Source organism: Chlamydotis macqueenii, chromosome 2, assembly GCF_036417535.1.
Source record: "Chlamydotis macqueenii isolate bChlMac1 chromosome 2, bChlMac1.mat, whole genome shotgun sequence".
Classification (NCBI taxonomy): Eukaryota; Metazoa; Chordata; class Aves; order Otidiformes; family Otididae; genus Chlamydotis; species Chlamydotis macqueenii.
Genome location: NC_141557.1, coordinates 76,693,865 through 76,714,858, shown reverse-complemented (window position 1 = coordinate 76,714,858; position 20,994 = coordinate 76,693,865). Strand labels below are relative to the sequence as shown.

Sequence of the window (20,994 nt, the reverse complement as noted above, 5' to 3'; positions counted from 1 at the left end):
TCCGCAGCGCCAGGAGTGCGGGTGCGTGTGTGTGTGTGCGCGCGCCTGGCTGGGAGGCAGGCAGGGAGGGAGGAGTTTGGCTTTTTTTTTTGTTCCCCCCTTCTTTTCCCTGCCCCCTCTCCCCCCCCCCTCCTTTTTTTTTTTTTTTAATTAATCAGAAGCACTGAATGGAAACCAATCAGATAGAGAGCCTCCTCGGCTTGGGCTGCCTGCATGCTGGAGTTAAAAAGTGCTGCTGGCCGAGCGGGAGCCCCAGTGAGAGGCGGGGAGGCTGAGCGGCGGGGAGGAGGAGGAGGTGGAGGAGGAGGAGGAGGTGGTGGTGGTGGAAGGGGCCGGGAGGAGGAAGGGGCCGGGGAGACGGGCTGCCGCCGCGCTGCCGACCCGGGCGAGGCTCGGCCCCGCCGTCCCCGCTTTGCCGGTAAGGAGACGCGGCTCCGCACTTCCCTAGCGCCAAGTTCCAGCTGCCGCCAGGCAGGCAGCTGCCTTCTTCCCCTTTTCCTTTCCCCCGTGCTTACTGGGAATGCTAATTAAGGAGGGGGCGGCGGGGGTGGGGATACACACTTATTTTGCAAAGTTGGCAGCTGTTTTGAGGAGGGCTCTGCACCCCACCAAAGCCCCGGGGTGCCTCTCCCCACCTTCCACCCCCGGGGCTCCGCGGCTTGCCCGGCGGCTCGGGGGCGTGCGGGGACCACCTTTGCTGTCATTTTCAGGCGGGCGAAGGGATGCGGCGTTTTCCTGGGAATTGTTACCGGCAGCGAAAGACACTTCGGTCGGGGGGGAGATGGCGAGAGCCCGAGGAGGGTCGTGCGTGTTGGGAAGGGAATAATTAATGATAACAACAAAAACAAAAGGAGAAGCGTGATGAATAACTAGAAAACAGTAGTAATAAAAAAACCCTCTGTCTTGGTTTCTTGACGCTGCCTGATTGCTGTGAAATGGATAGGGGGCAAAAACCCTTCGGATGATGAGCGAAATCCGAGGCAAAGTGCAGAGCTGAAATGTGGAGCGCAGTTGAAATGAGGCGCTCCCTCAGCGAAAAGGAGGGGGCAGAGGGGGCAGATCTGGGGACCTTAGAGGGACTGACAAATGTGAAATCTTTTATTTGATAAAAGAACGGGTTGGGGAGTGATGGATGTGGTGGAAGAAAGGGGGTAGGCGTACAGGCATTTTTCAGGAGAGAAGTTGGATAATTGCAGAAAGAAAGTGCTGAATTTGCTTATGTTGTAAATGTTTCTAAGGAGCTGGTAACATACTTCGTATGTCAGATAGATTGAATTATTTATATATTCACGTGTATGTAACACCTACATGTGCACACAGGGAGACCAGTACACAGTATGTATACCATGTATATTTTCATGCAAAAGGTTGTGTCGAGATAAGCAATAGCAGTAGAGGTCAGTGGCTGTGGAAAGAAGTCTTGTCACTGCTGCAATAAAATCCATATTTTATGGAGAGTTAAATGCAGTACTTTGTAAGTGCAAGTGGATGGTCACCTAAGTAACTCCTGATGACATTCAAGGATCAAGAAGTTTAATGACCAAAATTACTCCCAGCACGATGGCACAGCTGCTACTTTTATACAAATTGAGGAGATGGGGCACCTTTTTCCTTGTACTTGTGGGTGGTGTGGGATTTTAAAGTTCTGTTAGCACTGCATGGCAGACTGTGTAGCGAAAATTACTTATAGAGTGTAAGGTCGGTCCTTTCTCCAAATTTACTGCTCTTTCAGCACAGCTGGAATAGAGAGCGCAGTTGTTCCTGTCTATTCAGGAATCTGCGAGGATGGTACATACATCCTCCATGTGTACTTCATGAGCTGTGCGTGTGAACATATGCGCAAAGAGAGCACTACAATCAAGAGCAAGGTTATTTCCATTCTGTTTTGTCATAGGACCGTATGTAATAGCACCCTGGAAATGACATAATTCCAAGGGAATAAAATTGCTTGAACGTGCAGACCTCTTTGGTTTTAATCAAAACAGACGTAACTCTCCCAGTCAAGATAAAGGCTTATCTCGTGTATTTGCTGGGCTGAAATCTCTATTATGCAGTCAGTTCTGTACAAAAGTGCTTGCATATTACTTAAAGCATTCCATAAAATTGATTAACATCTGTTCCTGAGCAATATAGTGCTATGGGTAATGGTGCATCCCTATTCATTGCTTTTTTTCTAATTCCTGTTTAAAGGCAATAAGTTTGCATGTCACAGGAGAGTCAGCAGGGCTTGGAGGCTTGTGATCAAGATCAAGTAGATTCCTTTATCACAGTTATATACACTTTTAAAGGCCTGGCAGCAATGACACAATTGGATAGCTCCTTTAAACAGCCCAAACGTGCTAATAAAGACTGCAGGGCTGAATCTCTTTTTCCTCTCCTCTCAGATGTTATCTGACACAGCACCGGTAAATATATAATCTCATATGCTTCTGGCTTTCAGCTGCACCATAATCTTTCTGGACATATTTCTAGTGGCTTGCAGTTGACTTTTGAGCTGGAGGAGTGAGGGGGAAAGCAGCTAGTCTTTTCAGAATAACGTAATCAGACGCAGCAATACTTTTTTTTTTTTTTTTTTCCCCAGGGAAAATGGCATTGATTCAGTCCTGTTGTAGTTTTCTGCAATTATCCTTTGCAGCCATTTAAGGAACAGGGGTCCCCACAGGGACTTATTAGTCCCTCTAGGTATTTTAGTTTTCACACCAGTTCACAGCTCTTGCATATCTCCATGCCGGCACTCCCAACATTACATTCATAGACATGGGCATCATTTTCTAACTAAGTTGTTCAGCTAGAAATATGCATCTTAACTTCTGACTCTTCCTCCCTCCCTCCCTCGCACAGCTCTCCTATGCAAACGGTAACCTGCCGCTCAAAGCAGCCTTCCCTTTCATAAAGTTTGCATTTTGCCATCTGCTGTTTCAATAATATTTAGTTGAGAGACTTCCTTGAAAGCAAAACACACACGTTAAAAAATGTTGTGGGTTTTTTCCCCCCCTCTTTTCTGCTCAAGATCTCAAAACTAGTGCAAACTTAAGTTATGAACATGCCTGTGCTCTCACCAGCTGAGATCCTGCCAGACCACCTTGTCTCTGTCAGCAACCCCTCTATTCAAGGGTACGCTGGGTTGCTCAGAGCAGGATCCTCCCTCCAGTCCACTGTCCCCTCGGGTCTGCTGCATCATTTTCCCTTTGACTGAAGATCTCAGCACACCCATCTGCTGCTTGTTAATAGACTCCTGCAGTATTTTGGGGTTTGGAACAAATCGCTGTCGGGTATTCCAGTGGATGCCTGTGCGCTGTGTAGTGGTCAAGCAGATCTAGAGGGCATCAACATTTAGCGGTTGTTAAATGACATGGTGGTCTCCCCCTCTCGCTTAACTGAACTTTTTAGTGTACCATCTGCCCTTTGTTGACTAGGTGTATACTGTGTTCCCTTTCTAGTGCAATCTTGTAGCGCTATGGCTGAAGATAGGCAGGAAATTGCTTATGGATCTCCTTGGAAATGCTGGCTAATTACTAAAATGAAAGGTAGCTGAAATCTATAAAAACGAGTGGGTAGAATCCATTGGAAACAGCAGGCCCCACTGTGATGGTGCCTCATCTTACATAATGGTTGCAATTCCTCTAGTGGCTCTGCTGCAATTATACCAGAAAAAAAGTAGAATTGGTTTTCAGTATCTTTTGATTATCATAAGCGTGAGGCAAATGCCATGGAGAGGCTGTGCCTTGGAAAGTGGGTGTTAGAGAGACTTCTTCATTAACCCCTTAAAGACCTAGTTAGCTGCCGTAACTGTTCTGATTTCTTCAAAGGCTTTGCGTCATTTGGGGTTTGCTTCTTTTTCCTTTTATTTTTTTCTAAATAATTACTTGGACTCACAACTCTCAGAAACAGGGCTGATTGATACACTTAGTTGTGATTATCCTGACTGCCATGGGGGGGCCAAATTCAGGACCTTGTCAACGTAAACCTTTAAAGCAAGTCCCCCATCTTGCATGTGAAGTCAACAGCTCTGTGTGCCACTGAACCCAATCTCTTCTGCTGACTCTGTGCAGGATTCAACTTGTAGTATAAACATGGTTCTCAAGTTTAAATGTATTCTGGTTGAGATAAAAATCCAGTAGCAGCTGGTTTGCTCATGCTGCTTGCTTAGTCATGGCAGCCCTTTCCGAGGAGTCTGGAGAAACTAGGCTCTGTGAGGAGTGAGATGTTATGACATCTTGCCTTGTTTCGTTTGGGATGCGGAGAGAAGAGATATAGAGGGAATGTTTAGTGCGATTCAGCTCAGCTGTTATCCGTCCTTATTGCTTAACAAAAGGTACAGGGCAGATTATTAGTCCCTGAGTTTTAAAAACACCCTTGAAGAATGCATAATTAATGCAAAACATCAGCCAAAAAAGTCATCCCTCTCTGGGTTGTGTTGTGAGTGATGCTGCAGTGGAACTAGGTGGAGAAAGTGCTGGATAAAAGCATTTTTAAAGTTTGAGTTTGAGTACTTCTCCTCACAGCCATTTGGGTTTTTCTTGCCATAAATATCAGCCTAAGAGCCCCTCTCTCATCCTTCCCTAGTGACTGGCTGATAACTGTCAGGAGTCCATCCAGCCTTGGGTTCCTAAGCTTCTCCAGGGCACTGCTGTGTGTCCTAATCCTTATCACCCATCAGCGGCTTCCCCTCCCCATTTCAGGCAGCGTTATCCCGCCTTGCACCCGTGACCATCTCCTATACTTAGTCCAGGTGTGGCTGGTAGCCAACATTGTCTTCCACTTGATTTATTTTCCCAGTTGTGCACTTGGCACTGAAAGGCCCAAACAAATGCTGTGAATATTTGTATTTATGCTTTTGTTTGTTTGTTAACAGGAGCATTCCCAGAAGAAACTAGGATAACTGTAGTTCAGCACTGTTTAGAGTGGTGTGAATTAATGTTACTGGTTGGTGTATCCAGTCTTGTGGAGCTGCCCACTCCTTGAGTATTTTCCTCTTTCAAAACAAACTAGAAAAGACAGTTTTTCCTGCAGCTGCAACCCCCTTAACAGCGGCGAGGAGCAATGCTAATGGGGAAGGGAAACTGTGTCTCTCTGGTGAGGGGAGCCTGCAAGCCCTGCCAAGATGGAAAGGGCAGGTCTGACATGATGTCCTTCATGAGTTACAGTGTTGGACTTCCAAAAAGAAGCTTTAACTGTGACGGTGCCAGAGCACTGTGCTGAAACATGCAGGATTGCACTGATACTGCATTATCTTTCTTCACAACCACCCACAGACACTCTCTCCATACTCTCCCCTTTGCCAAGCGCACAGACAAAAGAGCATTTCCACCTGGTCGCAATTCAGGAACAGTGCCAACCTTGATACGTTTTAAGTAACCTGTTCAATAATGGCTTTATTCTGGTGTTGTGGGCAAATATTTTACGGATTAATTACCCTGTCTTGTCAGGATATACATACATATTTATATATAGTCAGAAAGTGCTTAGTTCTAGCCAGAATGTGACTATTAGATTTGATGTGCAACGTAAATACCCATCATAACCCCTCAGCTCTTCCCTAGCGACACACCACAATGCGCAGAAGAGAGCACTTCATGAATGAGATCGGTCCTGTACTATCTGGGTACCTTAATTCCTCAGCTAAACTAATTCCATTATCTTCCTGTAATGTTTAGGGCTGCCTACGAGATAATAGGTAGTTTATCTTTCCAGCATTCCCACTTCTGCATCTAATCACAGAGCCAGAGCAGGAGAACCTAGGGGAAGGGTCAGCAGGAATTGAAAATTAGCACAGAAATTAAACAGTAGTCGAGTTTCCCCAGGTACCGCAGGTGTGTGCTTGTCCGGGTGTAAGGCACAGCTGCCTACTCCCTATCTGCTGCATTTCAGTCGTCAGGGAATAGCTTCCATAAGCACAAAGGCTTCTTAATCAACGCGATCATTAGCATGTAGCTCCTCTTTGGTGTGAAGGGTAAGACCAAACTCAAAGAAAACACTTGCCTCTGACAGTAACTTTGTGTTCTTGAAGGTTATAGGGATCCAGACCTGTCCTGCATGTGGGGTGGTGGGAGAACTATGTATGCTTGTGGGTCCCAGCCGGGCTGCTGATGCGAGGGCCAGCCTCCGTTCTGACACTCTCACCCGAGGGAAAGCCCTCCCGCTTAGAAAGATATCCGTGTGTCCTCCTCCCTCATCCCCTCCAGTTCCAATGCATTAACAAAAATAATTAAAAGCACAGTTGCTTTTAGTTTTGCTCTAAGCGTTCAGGTGGAATCTCTTTCCTTGCTGAATTGATTCTCTTTGAGTGCCTGGTGGTTTGTAACTTTAGGGTGTCATTAGTCTGGCAATCGTTATTTGACAAAAGCATCTTCATAGGCAAAAAGAAAATGAAATAGCTTATAGCATCCTGAAAAAAATCAAACAAAACAACCCACTATCATTGTGAGATGCTCTGTGGACATTGGGAGTCGTGCTTCAAGTAAGGGACAAGGCATAGTTGTTCAAGGTGGGGTCTTGACTCAAAAGCTGTTCAAGTATTCCGCAATGTCTAAAAAATACGTCTTTACCACTCGGCCCTCCTGTGAGACTGGCCTGTATAGCTGGCCTTTTTTTACAGCAGGGGGAAGCAATTTCACAACAGAGGTGAGTGACTTGCCCAAGGTCACGCGAGGAGGCCATAGCACAGCAGGGATGCTGAACCAGGATCTTACAGCAAGTACAGCTTGCAGTCAACCCTCCTGCCTCTCTGCTGCTCACTCGAGTTGTTGGAGCTGATCAAAGAATGGATGGGGAGAAAAATCAGATTTGGGTCTCTTTTTTTCATCCAGAAGAAAGCCAATTATTTTTCTCAAGGACTCCTTGCAGGCGCTTTGACACTCTCTCCCCAAAGGATTTTCTGGATGTTTTTTGCTTGTTTCTTTGGCCGTGTTCTGTGTGGAGGGGAAGGGGAATGCTGGGTAACTCCAGAGCCGTCTAGGACAAGACTGAATATCTTATTCCCGGGAGAAAGTAATCTGAGCTGTCCCCAAGCAAGGTGGCGATGACCTTCCTGTCTGCATTGGTCCAGTTGGACTGGCCATGGAGTTTCTTTACCGTTCCCTGCCTCCTCCATTCCCACCTACTTATGCCTGTGGGAGAGAAGGGGATAAAAAAGCCTTACAAAAAGCTACCTTTTCTGCATGCTGCTGCCTGTGGTTTGGGGCAGCCAGAGGTCACACCACACTCTCTCTTGTTCACGTCCGTGCCTGTATGAATTAATTTCAAAGCACTCCTGCTTTGTAGACATCTAAGGAGTAGTATTCCTAGTGCATAGATATGAAAGTGAGTCAATGGGAAGTTACTCGAATAAGGACACGGAGTACACCAATACCCCTGGCATGGGTATTGATTCTAGTATAAATAAATAGAGGGAAAAGTAGAAAAAGACACCTAAAAAAGACACATTAAATTTAGAAGTTGTATGGCAGGATTAGATCCAAGTAGTACCAGGTTCTGAGCTGCGTGCCACCTACTATGCCCTAATGCTTTTGGAGCTGGCCTTGCAAAATGATCGACCACTACAAGAATTCAGGAGAGCCCATTTCCTCATTTTCACAGTGTGAAGAGTGCTCTGGCAGATCACAGAGCAGGAATATATAGAGTTAGAATCCCTTTCAGGAAGCAAATTCCTTTGGTGAAATTGGTGCTCAATTTAGCTGTCGCTCCTGAAAGAGAAAAAGATGCAGAAGCAACTTTTAAGTCCACCAGCTACATCCCTTTAAACAACTCTTTCTGTGCCAACTAGTTTTATAAAACCCTGTATTTCATCTAAACTCCATTTAAGTCTAAATAATATGAATGCGCTGCTATGGTATTTCCCTTCTCACTGCTGATAATTACCAAGTTATTTCTGCTATAAACAAAGCAGTGTTCTCTCTCATTGCCTTATCATACCTGGTCCCAGAGCAGTTTACTTTTAAACATACCAATAAACTGCACTGAAGTCCACAAGAGTGTTTGAATACTTACGTGCCTTTGTGGATCAAGATGTCAGGATCTTGTAATGAAGTGTTTACAACTTTGCGCTTACTTCCATGGTGACCAAACCGTGACCTCCAAAAATTTGTATACTAGGTCTCCCTAAATAGTAGACTAGGAGAAGTGGGGATGGAAAAAAAAAACCTGTGTGAGGAATGATCATCATTTCCCCTTGCAGCCCTTTCAGCAATATAGCCCTGGCTCATTTCTGCAGCACGGAGATGGACTCTCTGCCATCCTTCTGCTTCTATCAGCAGCTGGGGCCAGTTGCAGCAGGGATGCAGAGGACTGGACCGAGATTGTCGCTTGCTGGCTGGGTCTGCTGGAACACAGCAGGAGCATCTTTCCTTTGTGCAAGTGTCGCTGTGCGTTTCATCTCTAAAGCCAGTTCTTAGCTCAGATTCCTCCTTCTAGTGCTTGTGTCTTTAGGTCACCTGCACTTAAGAGGAAGCAGTGTATAAGCATCTGAGGGGAAAATGCTGGCCCAGTATATCTTATTTATTAATATTTACAGCCATCAGCACAATTCTGTAGACAATCTAATCTCAGCGGCTTTGAAATTCAGTGCTTTTCAGAGCAGCGTTTCCCATCAGAAACAGAAGTGTGCACTCTGATTTGTAGAAAGGATTTCTCATCCTCTTGGAAAAAAAAAAAAAACACAAACAAAACAACACAAAAACAGACTTCCATTTTTCTCAGCGTAGAATTTATATAGTTATTAAGTGTTTATCATACTGTAACAAGTTACGGTGTCTTTTGCAGGATTTCTGAAGCGGCTTCTCATTAATCTACCGTAATTAATTTGTCAGATATCTCAGTGCTATTTGATATCGCAGTTACATTAAGGTATGACAGAGTTTTCCTTAGCAACAGGTTGTAATTTCAACCAGGCTGGTAAATGGGAGGTCAGAAGCTGGTTGCCGCAAATCTAGGAGGTTAAAATACACTGCACATCCTCGTTTCCTGTTGCAATACCATCCTGAATCCTGGATGAGCAAAAGTAAATACTAGGGTTACTTAGGAAGAAACAGGTTTTTTCCTCTTGGAATGGCTTATTTAATATTAAATGTATTTTGTGTTTATGAAAGAGGTATTTATATTTGGTCACACTGGCATTAAAACTAGCCTTCATGTGATGCAGGAACCTCAGGTGCAGATTTAGTTTCGAGCCCTGACCTGAGCAAGTATCTGTTACGTCTCAGAGGCTGTGGGTCACTGCGGGAAGGAGGTGTTGCCTGGTGGGTGGGGGGGGTGGTTAGCAACAGGCATCCTGAAATGGGCAGGCATCCCAGCCCCAGGAGGCAGCCAAAAAACTTATTTCTGGAGGCTGAACTTAGCAACGCTGAGCACATAAACTAGATGGCTACCAGTGATCACAGTTTCTGCAAGTGTTTGACTGGGGCCAGGTTAGTGCCATCCAAAAAGACCAGAGGGCTTTTGTTAAGTTCCAAACTTAGTGTGCTTGGCTATGGTGGTGATAGAAAGTACCAGATTATGGCAGTGGCAGCAGTTTCTAGCTCTGGGAACAGTGAGGTGTGCACAAGAAGGGGATACTCAGCCGGCTGGTGATTCAAGTCCCGTTCTTCACTTCCTTCAAAGGTGACATGGTGGAAGGTTTGATATTTTGTATATACACTACTGATGGTAGTGTGGGACTCATGGTTATCAAGGCTTTACTTATGGGATGTGCTGTAAAAAGGATAATGAGGACATGTTTTCAGGCACTACCCAACCTTCTATGTTCTCCTTCTCTTACATGTTTCTCTTCTTCTGTTGGACTGTTTCATGCTCAGTTTTTGTCTTGTAAGGTAACCATCCTTTGCCCAACTCTGTGCGTGTTAGAATCATAGGACTGTTCAGGTTGGAAAAGACCTTTAAGATCATCAAGTCCAACTGTTAACCTAACACTGCCAACTCCACCACTGAACCATGCCCCTGAGCACCATGTTGCCTCTGGGAACACGAGGCACGCCGGGAAGCCAAAAGTTCAGTAGACATCAGTGTATTGGAAGTAGGTCTTTGTCCTCGCACACTGCGTCACAGGGATGGATGAGCTTGCGCTGCACTGGCTGTTTTACCGTCGATTCCAACTGTCCGAACAGAGCAAAGAGACCACGGAGGATTCAGCTGCAAGCTGGGATAGGATGAATGATTGTAAATAACTGAGCTAAGCCATTAGAAATAAGTTGCTAATGTAAGCAAGATTAACTTGATGTGCTGCCTGAAATGAGATATTAGAGATGATAGAGGAGAGAGAGAAAACTTTTCATTTAGATGGAAACAGGACTGATTAATTAAGCAGTAACGAACAAGGAACCTTGCCTTGAATTGATATGAGGCTTGCAGTGCTAATTTAACACAAAGTACAGCTCCCAATTTGTTACTAAATTAAAGTGGCTTTTAAAATTGTTTACTTTTTTTTTCCTTATCTGCTTCTGTGTGGCAAAATGATTATTCTGGCTAGTTAGGGAAACCAATCAGAGCAACGGAAAGTGTAAGTTGAAGGGGGGAAAGATTGTCCTGTTGTGTAATTAAGAAATATACACTAATATCCATGACATCATGAATAAGCACTTCAAAGTAGTAAGTGTGCTCTCTATTGCATATAAAACTAAACAATTAGCATGCTAACAAGCTGCTCTGGACATACAGTGAAAAGGCATTGCACTTAAGGAAATGACTGCTGCTTATTTTTTTAGTCTAAAGGTCTGCTCACCTGATTGAGAAACATTACTAAAGAATAAAAAGGAAGAAACATTTCTCCTTTTTCTTCCTTTCCTATTTCTTATGATTTTCAAAGCAGTTTTAATTTGGCAGACTTTGTGGTTACCCCGTGCAAGGGAACTTTTGCTACCCCTGTCCAAGTATATGATGAAAATGTGAGACGTTTTGTGTGATAGACAAATCCTATGGAACAACTGGGAAAATAACCTTGTAGCGACATTGCTTTTTTAGTCTCAAACAAGTTTTACTCTTGACAGGGATGATTCTATGTAATTTATTGTAGGATACCTCAACAGTACCAATTTGTCATGCATTGTGATGTAATTTGATGGGTTCATTTCTTAAATGAATTATGGATTATGGATTACCTCTGTATATCAACAACAGAACTGTATCTTTTATGTAAATATTCCCTCAACTTTTCCTTCCTCTTCCAATCCATTTTCCGTCATACAGAGATGACTTTTCTTCCATCTAATCTCTCTACTAATAAGGTGTTTAATAATTTAGCAGCCTAAAAAATGAGCATATTTCAAAGGAGTTGGTATCAATGGTAGTGTAAGAGCCTCAGGCTACAAAAATGTGGATGAGGCTACCGAAGTTTTAGAGTCAGGATCCCAACTGTCTTTCTGCTTCAGGCAGCTATTTTATTAAAGTTGGTATTAAACAACACCGCCTAAGGTCTGATTAAAAATTTATGACTTCCTAAGAGGGATTAGCAGAAGCCTATCATTTTTATATTTAAATCTTAATTTGCATCTAAAAGAAACCATACCCAGGTTTATATTTTCATTATTTATTATTTTTATTATTACTATTGCTGCCTCCAAAACATTGCTTCTGTGAACATTGCAGGCACCAGTTTGTTGTACTGATCTTTTAGTACCTCATCCCCTCACATGTGTCAGAGGGAAAACTGGCCTGTTGCGTCATGCAATGGGCTTCATCCTGCAAAATGACGGCTTTTTATCTCCTGCTGGGCTCAGTTGCCTTTCACTGTCCCTGAAGTCCATTGGGATGGAGGCTGATTGGCACTTGGCAAAGGCAGGCCACGATCTGCAAGCCCAGGAGCTGAACGTTGTCCAGCTAACATTACTTTAGAGAATGAAATCCAGATGTACGTGACCAAGGCTTGCCTGACGTACCTTCCCAGAGAGGAGTTTTCTTTTTTTGACATTTACTTTGTGCAGCTAGTCGCATCTATCTCAGCGATGTTTTTCTATAAGCCTCCCAGCCCTGCTTATTAAGTAACTGCTGGGCAGCCTCTGCTAGGAGAGGAGGCAGGGGGTGATCCTGCTGCTATATTCTGGGAAGTAACGGAGGAGGAAATGTTGCTTTTTGCTATTACAGGGGCAGCCCAGGAAGGAGCATGGTACCAGGTGGGAAGGGGGTGGGTAGTAGATACCAGTAAATCTGCTGGCCAAACTTTGCTCACTCTCCTAAGTATAAAATCAGGCCAAAGACGTGCAGCTTAGTGCAACAGTGTGGAATTTATTCCACTTTTGGCAAAGCTATTTTTGATTTCTAAAAATTTTTAAATGTTCAAATAGAAAATAATAACAGTGTTCTGTTCTGTTATCTGTTTTCAAATTGACCTAATGCCCCCCCTTGACTTAGTCTTCTCAGGTTCAGTTGCTTCAAAAAATTGTACAGCGTATTTTCTTTTTTTTTTTTTTTCCTGTGCATTTCCTTTTCTGATACTCTTCAGTGGATTTAACATTCATTTCACCAAGGGCTGAATGTGGTGGTCGTAGCCTGTAGAGCTAAGGGAAAAGATTGTCAGCTAGGAGCTGTGAGCTCCACTGGCTCACAGCAAGGGAGATGTTATTTTTGTCTTCTTGAGCTTCTCTAGTCAGTAAGACACTAAAAGGCTCAAAAGAAATGCTGATATTTAAGCATTTTCATTGCTTTATTTGAACTCTCAACATCTCCATGGCTTTTCTTTTAATCAATAGCTTAGTTTTTGTCTTGGACTTGAGGGCTTTAAGTTTTAACATACTAGAGCCATAATCTAAAAACTGCTGGTTCTTCGAAGTAAAAACAAGCATTAACACATTCAGAGGAAGATTTCTCATTTTCCTGGCTTTTTAGGATGTGATAAACTGAATTTTAGTTTAGGGCTGCATACACATTTCAAGGATCTACTGTTAGAAGGACTCTGAGAACAGCCACCAGAACATTTTCTTGTGGCGCTTGCGTTCGGTCTGTGCTTGTGGGCCATTACTGTCAGTGGGATTTAAGCAAACGCACAAAAGATTGTGCTGAATCAGGGACTGAGCAGTATCTGTGAGGAATAAGGCCCTTAGATTTGAGATTAGCAACACTCAAGGTTTCTATCTTATTCTTCAGTTCCTGACTGAAATTTTACCTAGTCACATTCTCAGTCAAAAGAGGACACATGAATAGTCAGGGATGTCCCTGCTTCTTGCAGGGGGGTTGGACTAGATGACCTTTCAAGGTCCCTTCCAACTCTAACCATTCTATGATTCTATGATTATTCCATTGACTTCCAAGGAGCTGTAATGGTAAACATGAACTGGAAAACTGGATCAAGCAAGCAGAAAAAAATGCATGGATAAATTATCATCGGTGGACATGCCCATGAACTGAGTGCAGTCAGCTCCCTCCACTGTCACCTCATTCTCCTGTTAAAAAATCCTCAGCCATGTAGCCAGAGAGCAGGAGCGATATCATGGGACTTCTGTGGCCAGTGACACAGCAAACAACAGTGTGAGCAAATAGTTCATACTTAATCTATGTGATGAATTATTTATCCAAACTGTTCTACAGCAACATGTTATTATTTTTTTGTATGACATTAGTGCCCACAGGTCCTAATTGAGTGAAGCGGTGCTTTAACCTAATAGAGTCCCAGCTGGCAAATATGTTCAGAGAAATCAGTCTTGGCTGCCGGATTATTTGACCAAAATGTGGCTAGCTTCACAGGAAATCATATTAGAACAGAGTAGTTAAGTGAGTTCTACCCTGTAATAGATGTGTAAGTTAAACATGTCAGCTGTGCTTTTGTCCAATTAAAGCACAGCTATTAAAAGAAAAAAAAAAAAGCTGAATGCCTACTATATTATGAATCATTCTGTAACCACTGGAATGATTTTCTGTGTACAGAATTTTCAGGTGAAGTCAATGGGATTTTCACTCACAACGATTGCTTCTCAGTTCCCTTAAAAGAATCAGAAATGAAAAAAAAAAAGTGGGTCTGACTATAACACACAAGAATATCTTATGTGGAGGAACAACATGGTATCAGGCCTAACAGAAGTATATAAAAATTATTTCATGAAAGTAAGAGAAAGAACTAGGAAATAAAAAGTGAGGTAGAAAACATTTGCTGGGAGCTCCTGTAGGTCAGTGGAGACCATGATGTGTGCCTTCAGTAGTCTTCAGGATGAATTCTGCCCTGAATGTCACACATTTTTCCACTGTATTTGTGGGTAGGACTGTTGCCAGGAAAATGGCCTCCTCTTTGCTTTGTTTTTCATTTTTTTCCTATGCTGTGACTGCCCAGTCTGAAGTAGGCACTAACTAGTCAATAGGTATTTTATGGTTATCCCAGGTTGCTTTCTGCAGCAAAGACAGCAGAATTTTGTGGGAAATGTCGTCTTTCTTCCGCATGAGTCTGCAACAACACATCACAGTTTGCAGATATAGACATGGTGTATGGATCAAAAGAATTGCTAAATGAAAAAAATCTCCTAACACCTGGTTTGTACACCTCTCTCAACCTCTACTTCTGGATGCTCATTACTAATCAAGTTCCACCACGCACCAGTGCACTAAAATTTTCTCATGTGGACGTCATTTCCAGGAGAACATGTGGATATCAGCTTGCACTGGAGTGTCAGCTGGCCTGAATCCAAAGCATAAAGCCAAATACCTTCACACGATGCAGGTGTTTGGTGACTGAACTGAGGTCCGTGTTGCGCAAGTGGCCTCATCTTGACAGGACTGAATGAGGGACACGCATGAAGTTGTGATCTTGTAACATCTGCTCTGGCCTTATTTTCTGAATCTCTTCAGGACCAGACGCCCAGCCCTGCATCCACACACCCCAGCTTTAAATGGACTACTGGTAGCCAGCTCTGCACTTTCCAGCTCAAGTCTTTCTGCCACTTCAATCCAGCTCTGAAATGTGTCCCTCCAGGTTAGCTTGCGTAAACATAAAGCCCCAAATTAGCATTGCAAGCAACTGTTGCCCTCAAAAACCAGTAGTTTGTCTGTGCTCAGTGCATATTTGCCATCTGCTAATGCATTAAAAAAAAAAAAAAAAAAAAGAAGAATCTGGGCCAAGTCGTTAATGGGAGTAAATCCATGTGTAACTCTAGTAACTTTAGGGAACTGTCATTGCCTTTATCCACTGATGAACAGGCCTCTGCGACTGCAAAGCTGAGGATGCTTTGGAGCATTTGGGCTATGCGTTGTTTCTGCCTGACTGAAAGGATGCCAAAGGGAGCGAGTACGTTGTCATGGAGGCAGCCTTCTGGTTGTTGTCCCTTGTGCAGAACGGGCTGTATACCTACGCACTGCAAGCCTTCTGCACTTCTGGCTGCTTGGCTCAAGGCACAAGTCACATACCTTGTCATATAAATACTCAGCCTTGCTTTCTCAGCTCCAACGCTTCCCATGCAAAGTCAGAAGCGTGGACACTGTGCCAAAACCAGGAAGCTGAGCCCTAGCTCCTGCAGAAAAGATCTCTTTAAAAAAGCCATAAGCAAAGAGGGAAAAGGATGTGGGACCATCTCACACCAGAGAGAATATTTTGGTTGTCTGTGGGATTTTTGCTCTATCAGAAAAAAAAAAAAAAAAACAAAGACAAAAAGACAAACCAACCTTAAAAGATTACAATAACAATGCCAATTCTTTTGGACACTTGAGTGAGCATTTTAACCTGACTCCTGCTCAGGATGAGTAGTGTGTGACAGCCTGGCTCATGATACACCATTACTATTCAGGCCACTGACACTGAAAAGAAATACAGGACTGTCAAGGAAAGAAATGTAGAATGGCAAGAATTTATAAAGAATATTATTATATTTTACTTCTAAAATTCTCTCAATTTTCAAAAAGAAGAAAAGAAACTCTTAGCATTTATCATTTCCTCACAGTATAATGGATTGGTACATGCCTCTGGGGGAGGGATCTGGAAACAGAACAGAACACTCTCCAAAAGCTTTTAACTAACCTTACTTGGACAAAGTAGTTCAGTAAGAGTGTTTAAAAGGCCTCACAAGGGAAATTTTGCGTCTGTACTTCATGGCTCACCCTCACATGCCTGTCTCTTTCAATAAACTACTACTCTGCCATTGAGAGCACCTGGCTTGCTGGCTGGTATCACACATCTCTCAGTATGTTGATACCAACATAGCTGGTATTCCTCAGGGGATTGGCAAGCAAAGGGGTTTTTGAAAGCCCTCTGCCTTCCAGGCCCCTACTCACACCCCAGCTAGAACAGATGCCAGCAGTCAAAAGCACCATTCGTACCACCTAATGGCTCTTCAGAGGTCTGTGTAAGCAAAACAAGTATTTCCATTCCCTTTCATGCAGAAAAGAAAATAAATAGTAGGGGGTTGTATTGATAGCATCATCTGTTGAGAACTTCAGTGGTGCTGGCCCGTGAACCAGTGGCAGAAGTGGCATGGGGGCGGCACTGCAAAACGAGCTCTAGGCTCCTTGGTGGTGTGGGCTGAAGAAACTCTCACTGCTGCAGTTTATCTGTTACCTGTTCTGTGGACAAATAAAAGCCTTCAGCCTCTGCAGCTGCCAGTGTCTACACTGCAGAAGCATTGCATCACTATAGAGATCTAAAAGAAAAAGGAAAAAAAAAAAGCAATCTCATTCCAAGGTAGCTGATCTGCTGTGGAGGCAGGCACGGGAAGGATTCCTGAACTTTTGGGCCCCTGAGTTACTGGAAGAGCCCGTAGCCTGTGTTTTCTCGTGTCTGCAGAGAACTACAAGCACGGAAGTTCTCTTATCTCAGAGTGGAATTCACTTTTCCTACACTCTAGCCATGCAGTGAAAGACTTGTAGTGAATATAACTGATGCATTTAGGCCACATTTTTAAATCATAAAACTTTGACTTGCAATATCTCTTGCAATGGAAGGAAAGGGACAAAAGGCACAGTTTTGCAACCACTCATTAGAGGCCAGTTTTTAAAAAGGTATTGGATAACACAAGGTTTTTGTGTCAGTGCCCTTCCTTTCATGAGTAATCCTTACTCATATTGAGTTCAAATTTTTTTATGAAGTGTGTTTTATCACTATCTTTTAAGGTCTTTATACCCCAGAGCAGATTATTTGTAAATTTACAATGGAAAAATTATTTCATGAAGCCAGTGCTGACTCACTTGAATAGGAGTTGGCAGACCTGGACACTGGGGTTTGAAGATTCTCTGAGTATTCAAGCTTTGTAGACATGCACCTTAACAGAAGCACAGGCATGCAAAAAGAGACCATATGGCACACATTTGTAAATAGAACAGATTTTGCCCTCACACGAATAGATGTATATGCATCTAAAATGCATATAGCTGTTCATCCCATGCAGACACCATTTTCTTCCACTTAAATCTAAGTCAGACCTAAAGCTCAGCCTTAAGTTTCAGTTCATCAGACAGGCGAATCAGTATCCTCCCAAGGAAAAGGCAAAGCAAAACCAAATTAAATTTATAACAGCTGAGGACATGATCCTGTTTTCTGTTATTTAGAGTGTCTGGTCAAATGACAGGACCTACATTCGCTCTTATTTACATTGGATTATTGGTTTTCCCTCTCCACTGGAGATCCTGGCAATGTTTTCAGTGGACTTCTATCAGTTTGGGAGGTTGAGATTTTACCCGTAGATTTTAGTGAAATTATTCTCAGCTTATGTGACAAGTAGCAATGAATCAGGCTGTTAGATTTTAGTTTTTGGCAGTGTTTATTTCATCTCAAAATCCACTGCATATGCCATTCACTGTTGTCCACTCTTAGCATTCACTTTCCTTAAGGTGACCTGTTAAGGTAAAGATGTCATTATACAGGGATTTTAATTATCACTAAAAAAGAAACTCCTAGCTCTTGTGTATAAAGAAAGCCTTGAAAACATGAAGTCTACCAAGGGGAAAAAAAATATAAAAGAGAAATCTTAAGATATTTTTAAGTCAGTGCAACTTATGATTTATTTGGAGACTCGGAGTTGGCAATACAGTTAATTTAATTGCAATAATTTATTGCTTCCTTGCTAGCTAGTAGCTTATTACATTACCAGCAAACTTACCTCTCAGTGTTCTGGAGCAAGGCAAATTTCAGGACTCTCCCTCTCTGTTCCTGTGGTCTCACTGGCTCACCCGTGTACGGTCTGGCCAAAGACAGGCAGATGCCTTGGTCACAAGCGGCTAAATAAAATGGAAATGTATCAAGTAAAGGTGAATGATAATGACTGTAACACTTAACACTTACATGTTCCTCCGTGTCCAAGTGCTTCTCAAGCAGGAACTAATTACAATACGTTCAGTAATAATGGTAGGTTCAGAGAGATGCTAAATTGTGTCCTTACTGTAATAAACTGCTGTGCTGGGATAGGAAATGACTCGATAACAAGATAGAAAGAGGCAGCTTTAGGATAATCCCTCTCTAACCTCGTGTACTCAGGTCCCTCACTGGAGATGGCACACATGTAGACTTCCAAACAAACACCTACTCTTTTTTCAGGAGAGGTTTTTACCTTGCCTGCATTGCCTTTGCTTCAGTTGTATCAGTGCAAAGGGGCTGCAGGGCTACAGTAACTTCTCCCTTTGTCTGTTTGTGGTAGGATGCAGAAGAAGGGTTGGGAAAACACTTTTTAACTGCCGCAGGTTTAAAGAAAGCTGACTAACCCCCAAAGCATTTTCAGTTACATACTGCAGAGCAAGAAAGAAAAAAAAAAATCCCTGCTTTGTTGCTCTGCTCATACCGCTGCAGCAGAGTCATCTTGTGTTTTCTCCTTGAAGTATGTGTTGTCACAAAAAATTAATTACTTGAGCGAAAAGAAATAGGATTGCAGGGAAAAAAAGCAGATTTGTAATATTAACCTAATTATAGCTACAGGTAACAGATAATCTGTTTTTTCTCGCGGGAGAAAAGATAGCTTGTTTTAAAAAGTTACAAATTTTTTATGAAGTGTCTAGCAACAAAGAAAAGAAAAAAAAAGCATCATCCATGGACTTTTGCATTTACTTATTTGTAGAAGAACTTTCAAAGGATAATTCACATCTCAGTGTTGTCTTGTTTTTTAACTTCAGCTGATAGCCCCTTTCAGGAATTAAGTCCACTACATGGAAAAGGTGGTGGCAGATGCTTTCTAAGAGGCAACTAACTTCTGTGGGTTGTGCTTTGTCTCTGCTGAACTGACCTCTCTCCAGGCTCTGTGGAGCTGCCCTGGAGCTGCTCCTGGGGGGTTCCGGGACATGGCGACAGAATTGCCTTTGCCCACCAGGGAATGACGAGGTCATTCCGGATGAAAGGGAACTGTTAAGCAATGAAGTTTTAGGCATTAAAGGAGCTTTGGAAACAAGCAGGATATTCCATTGACTTGGCCAAGCTCCCAAACAACTGAAGTTTATGGCATGTGTGGTTGCCCAGCACACTTCATTGAAGGCAATTTTGCTTTTCCTTGTAAGGGATGGTGTATAGGTGAGCTTCCCTCTCCATGGGTGCTCTGGGCATTAGAAGTTCTTAAAAAAATATACAGCCGCTAAATGGCAGTGGTGGGTACCCTAGTTACTGGCAATGTTCAGGGTTATGGAAGAGCACTGCCCCTCAACTTTAGTTTCTTAACATTAAAAATTTATATTGAAATATCAGCCCTGTAAAGTTCATTGATTACTTGTTCTAATGCAAGAGAGAAGGCATTTCTGAACCTCTTCAGTGTTTATAATGTGGATTTTATGAAGGTGGATGTTGCCAGTTTCACTGATGGTAACAACTCGGGTTGTATTCTTTCTGCTGGTCCCTGCTTAAGTGGCATTCGATGGCAGCTTCCCCAGAACAAGCTGCTGAACAGCTTTTTTCTCCTCTCAGCTTTCTAAAAATTAAGTGTAATTCAACTCCTGTGAATGTTAGCCTGCAGATTACAAGATAGCCAAAATTCCAATTGATGCTTATTTAAAGAGGTCATTATTCTCTTTAAATAAATAAAAAAGTTGGTCCTTTCTTACTAGCAAGAATTATGATTACTTTTCTTCTCCATCTACTCTATGTTCAGTAAACCCTATAACTTGGGTGAATTCTAAAACCAATTTTTAAAGGTATTACAGCACAATTTTACAACAGATAACAGACATGCTGAAAACTTATCCTTTTTTTTTTCTTTCCCCCCAAAACCTTCCTAAAACAGTATCTCTTTGACTTAAGCTTTCACAGTTAGCAAAGCACTAAAAACATGGAAGATACTATTTTCTTGGCATAGTTAGCATAGCCTGAGATTTATTTAACTAGAAGAAATATTTAATTTTCTAAAAAGCTGTTTTAAAGAAACAATAGAAAAACAGAAGGTGTTTATACTCAGAAGACCAGGGTAATGCATTTAACAGAAAAAAAAAACCAACATCAAGACGAGGTCAAAAACAAACAAACAAAAAATCCCCAGCTATCAAATAGATTGTGGAAAATGGGAATGATTAAAAAAAATAAATCTCTGATCAAAAAAACATCTGCATGCTAATCCTGGTGTTTTCAAGTGGAACAACAGAGTAAGAGGAAAAACTCTACACATTTAAGAAGAAATATGAGAAGCAAACAAAAAAATAATGATGAATGGAAAAATACAACCAAGTCAGAAAAATTCAGAGAAAGAAACAGATTGAATCTGTGCGTTCTTTCACAATGGAGCTTCTGCTGGCGTGACTGCGTATTCAGCAGTGTGAATATTATAATTAAAGAATGTCAGCTCAAGCAAAATGTTTTAAAACCTTCCTATTAAGCAGATAAACTGCTTAAAAATACTGATTATATTAGGAAAAAGGCATGTGTTTGTTTTTTGTGCTTCAATTCCTTTCATCTGCTGTAGCACATTTAAATAGCAGATGTCTCTCCCAGGCAGCGTTTGATAGCGGTACTGTTGATTTTGATACCGAGGTGATAAGAACATCTTTATGGAGAGGTTCGGTGCTGTGCCGCAGGTCCCAGGGCTCACTGGTACCCGCGCAAGGGCAGAGCCCAGTGCCAGGCAGAGAACCCACAACAGCAGCCAAGCTGTACCAGCCCTGTGCCGCGTCCACGCTGGTCGACTCTGCTTG

The 20,994-nt window shown here is 42.6% G+C and overlaps 1 protein-coding gene across 1 annotated transcript in view; it reads left to right on the top strand.

Moving 5' to 3' along the window:
• Positions 1-369: 369 nt before the first annotated feature.
• Positions 370-20,994, top strand: part of LOC104483955 (cadherin-6) — a 102,355-nt gene continuing 81,730 nt past the window's right edge. The window contains exon 1 of the mRNA XM_086740347.1: positions 370-418. The gene's annotated coding sequence lies outside the window, so the exon portion shown is untranslated. The remainder of the gene's footprint in view (positions 419-20,994) is intronic.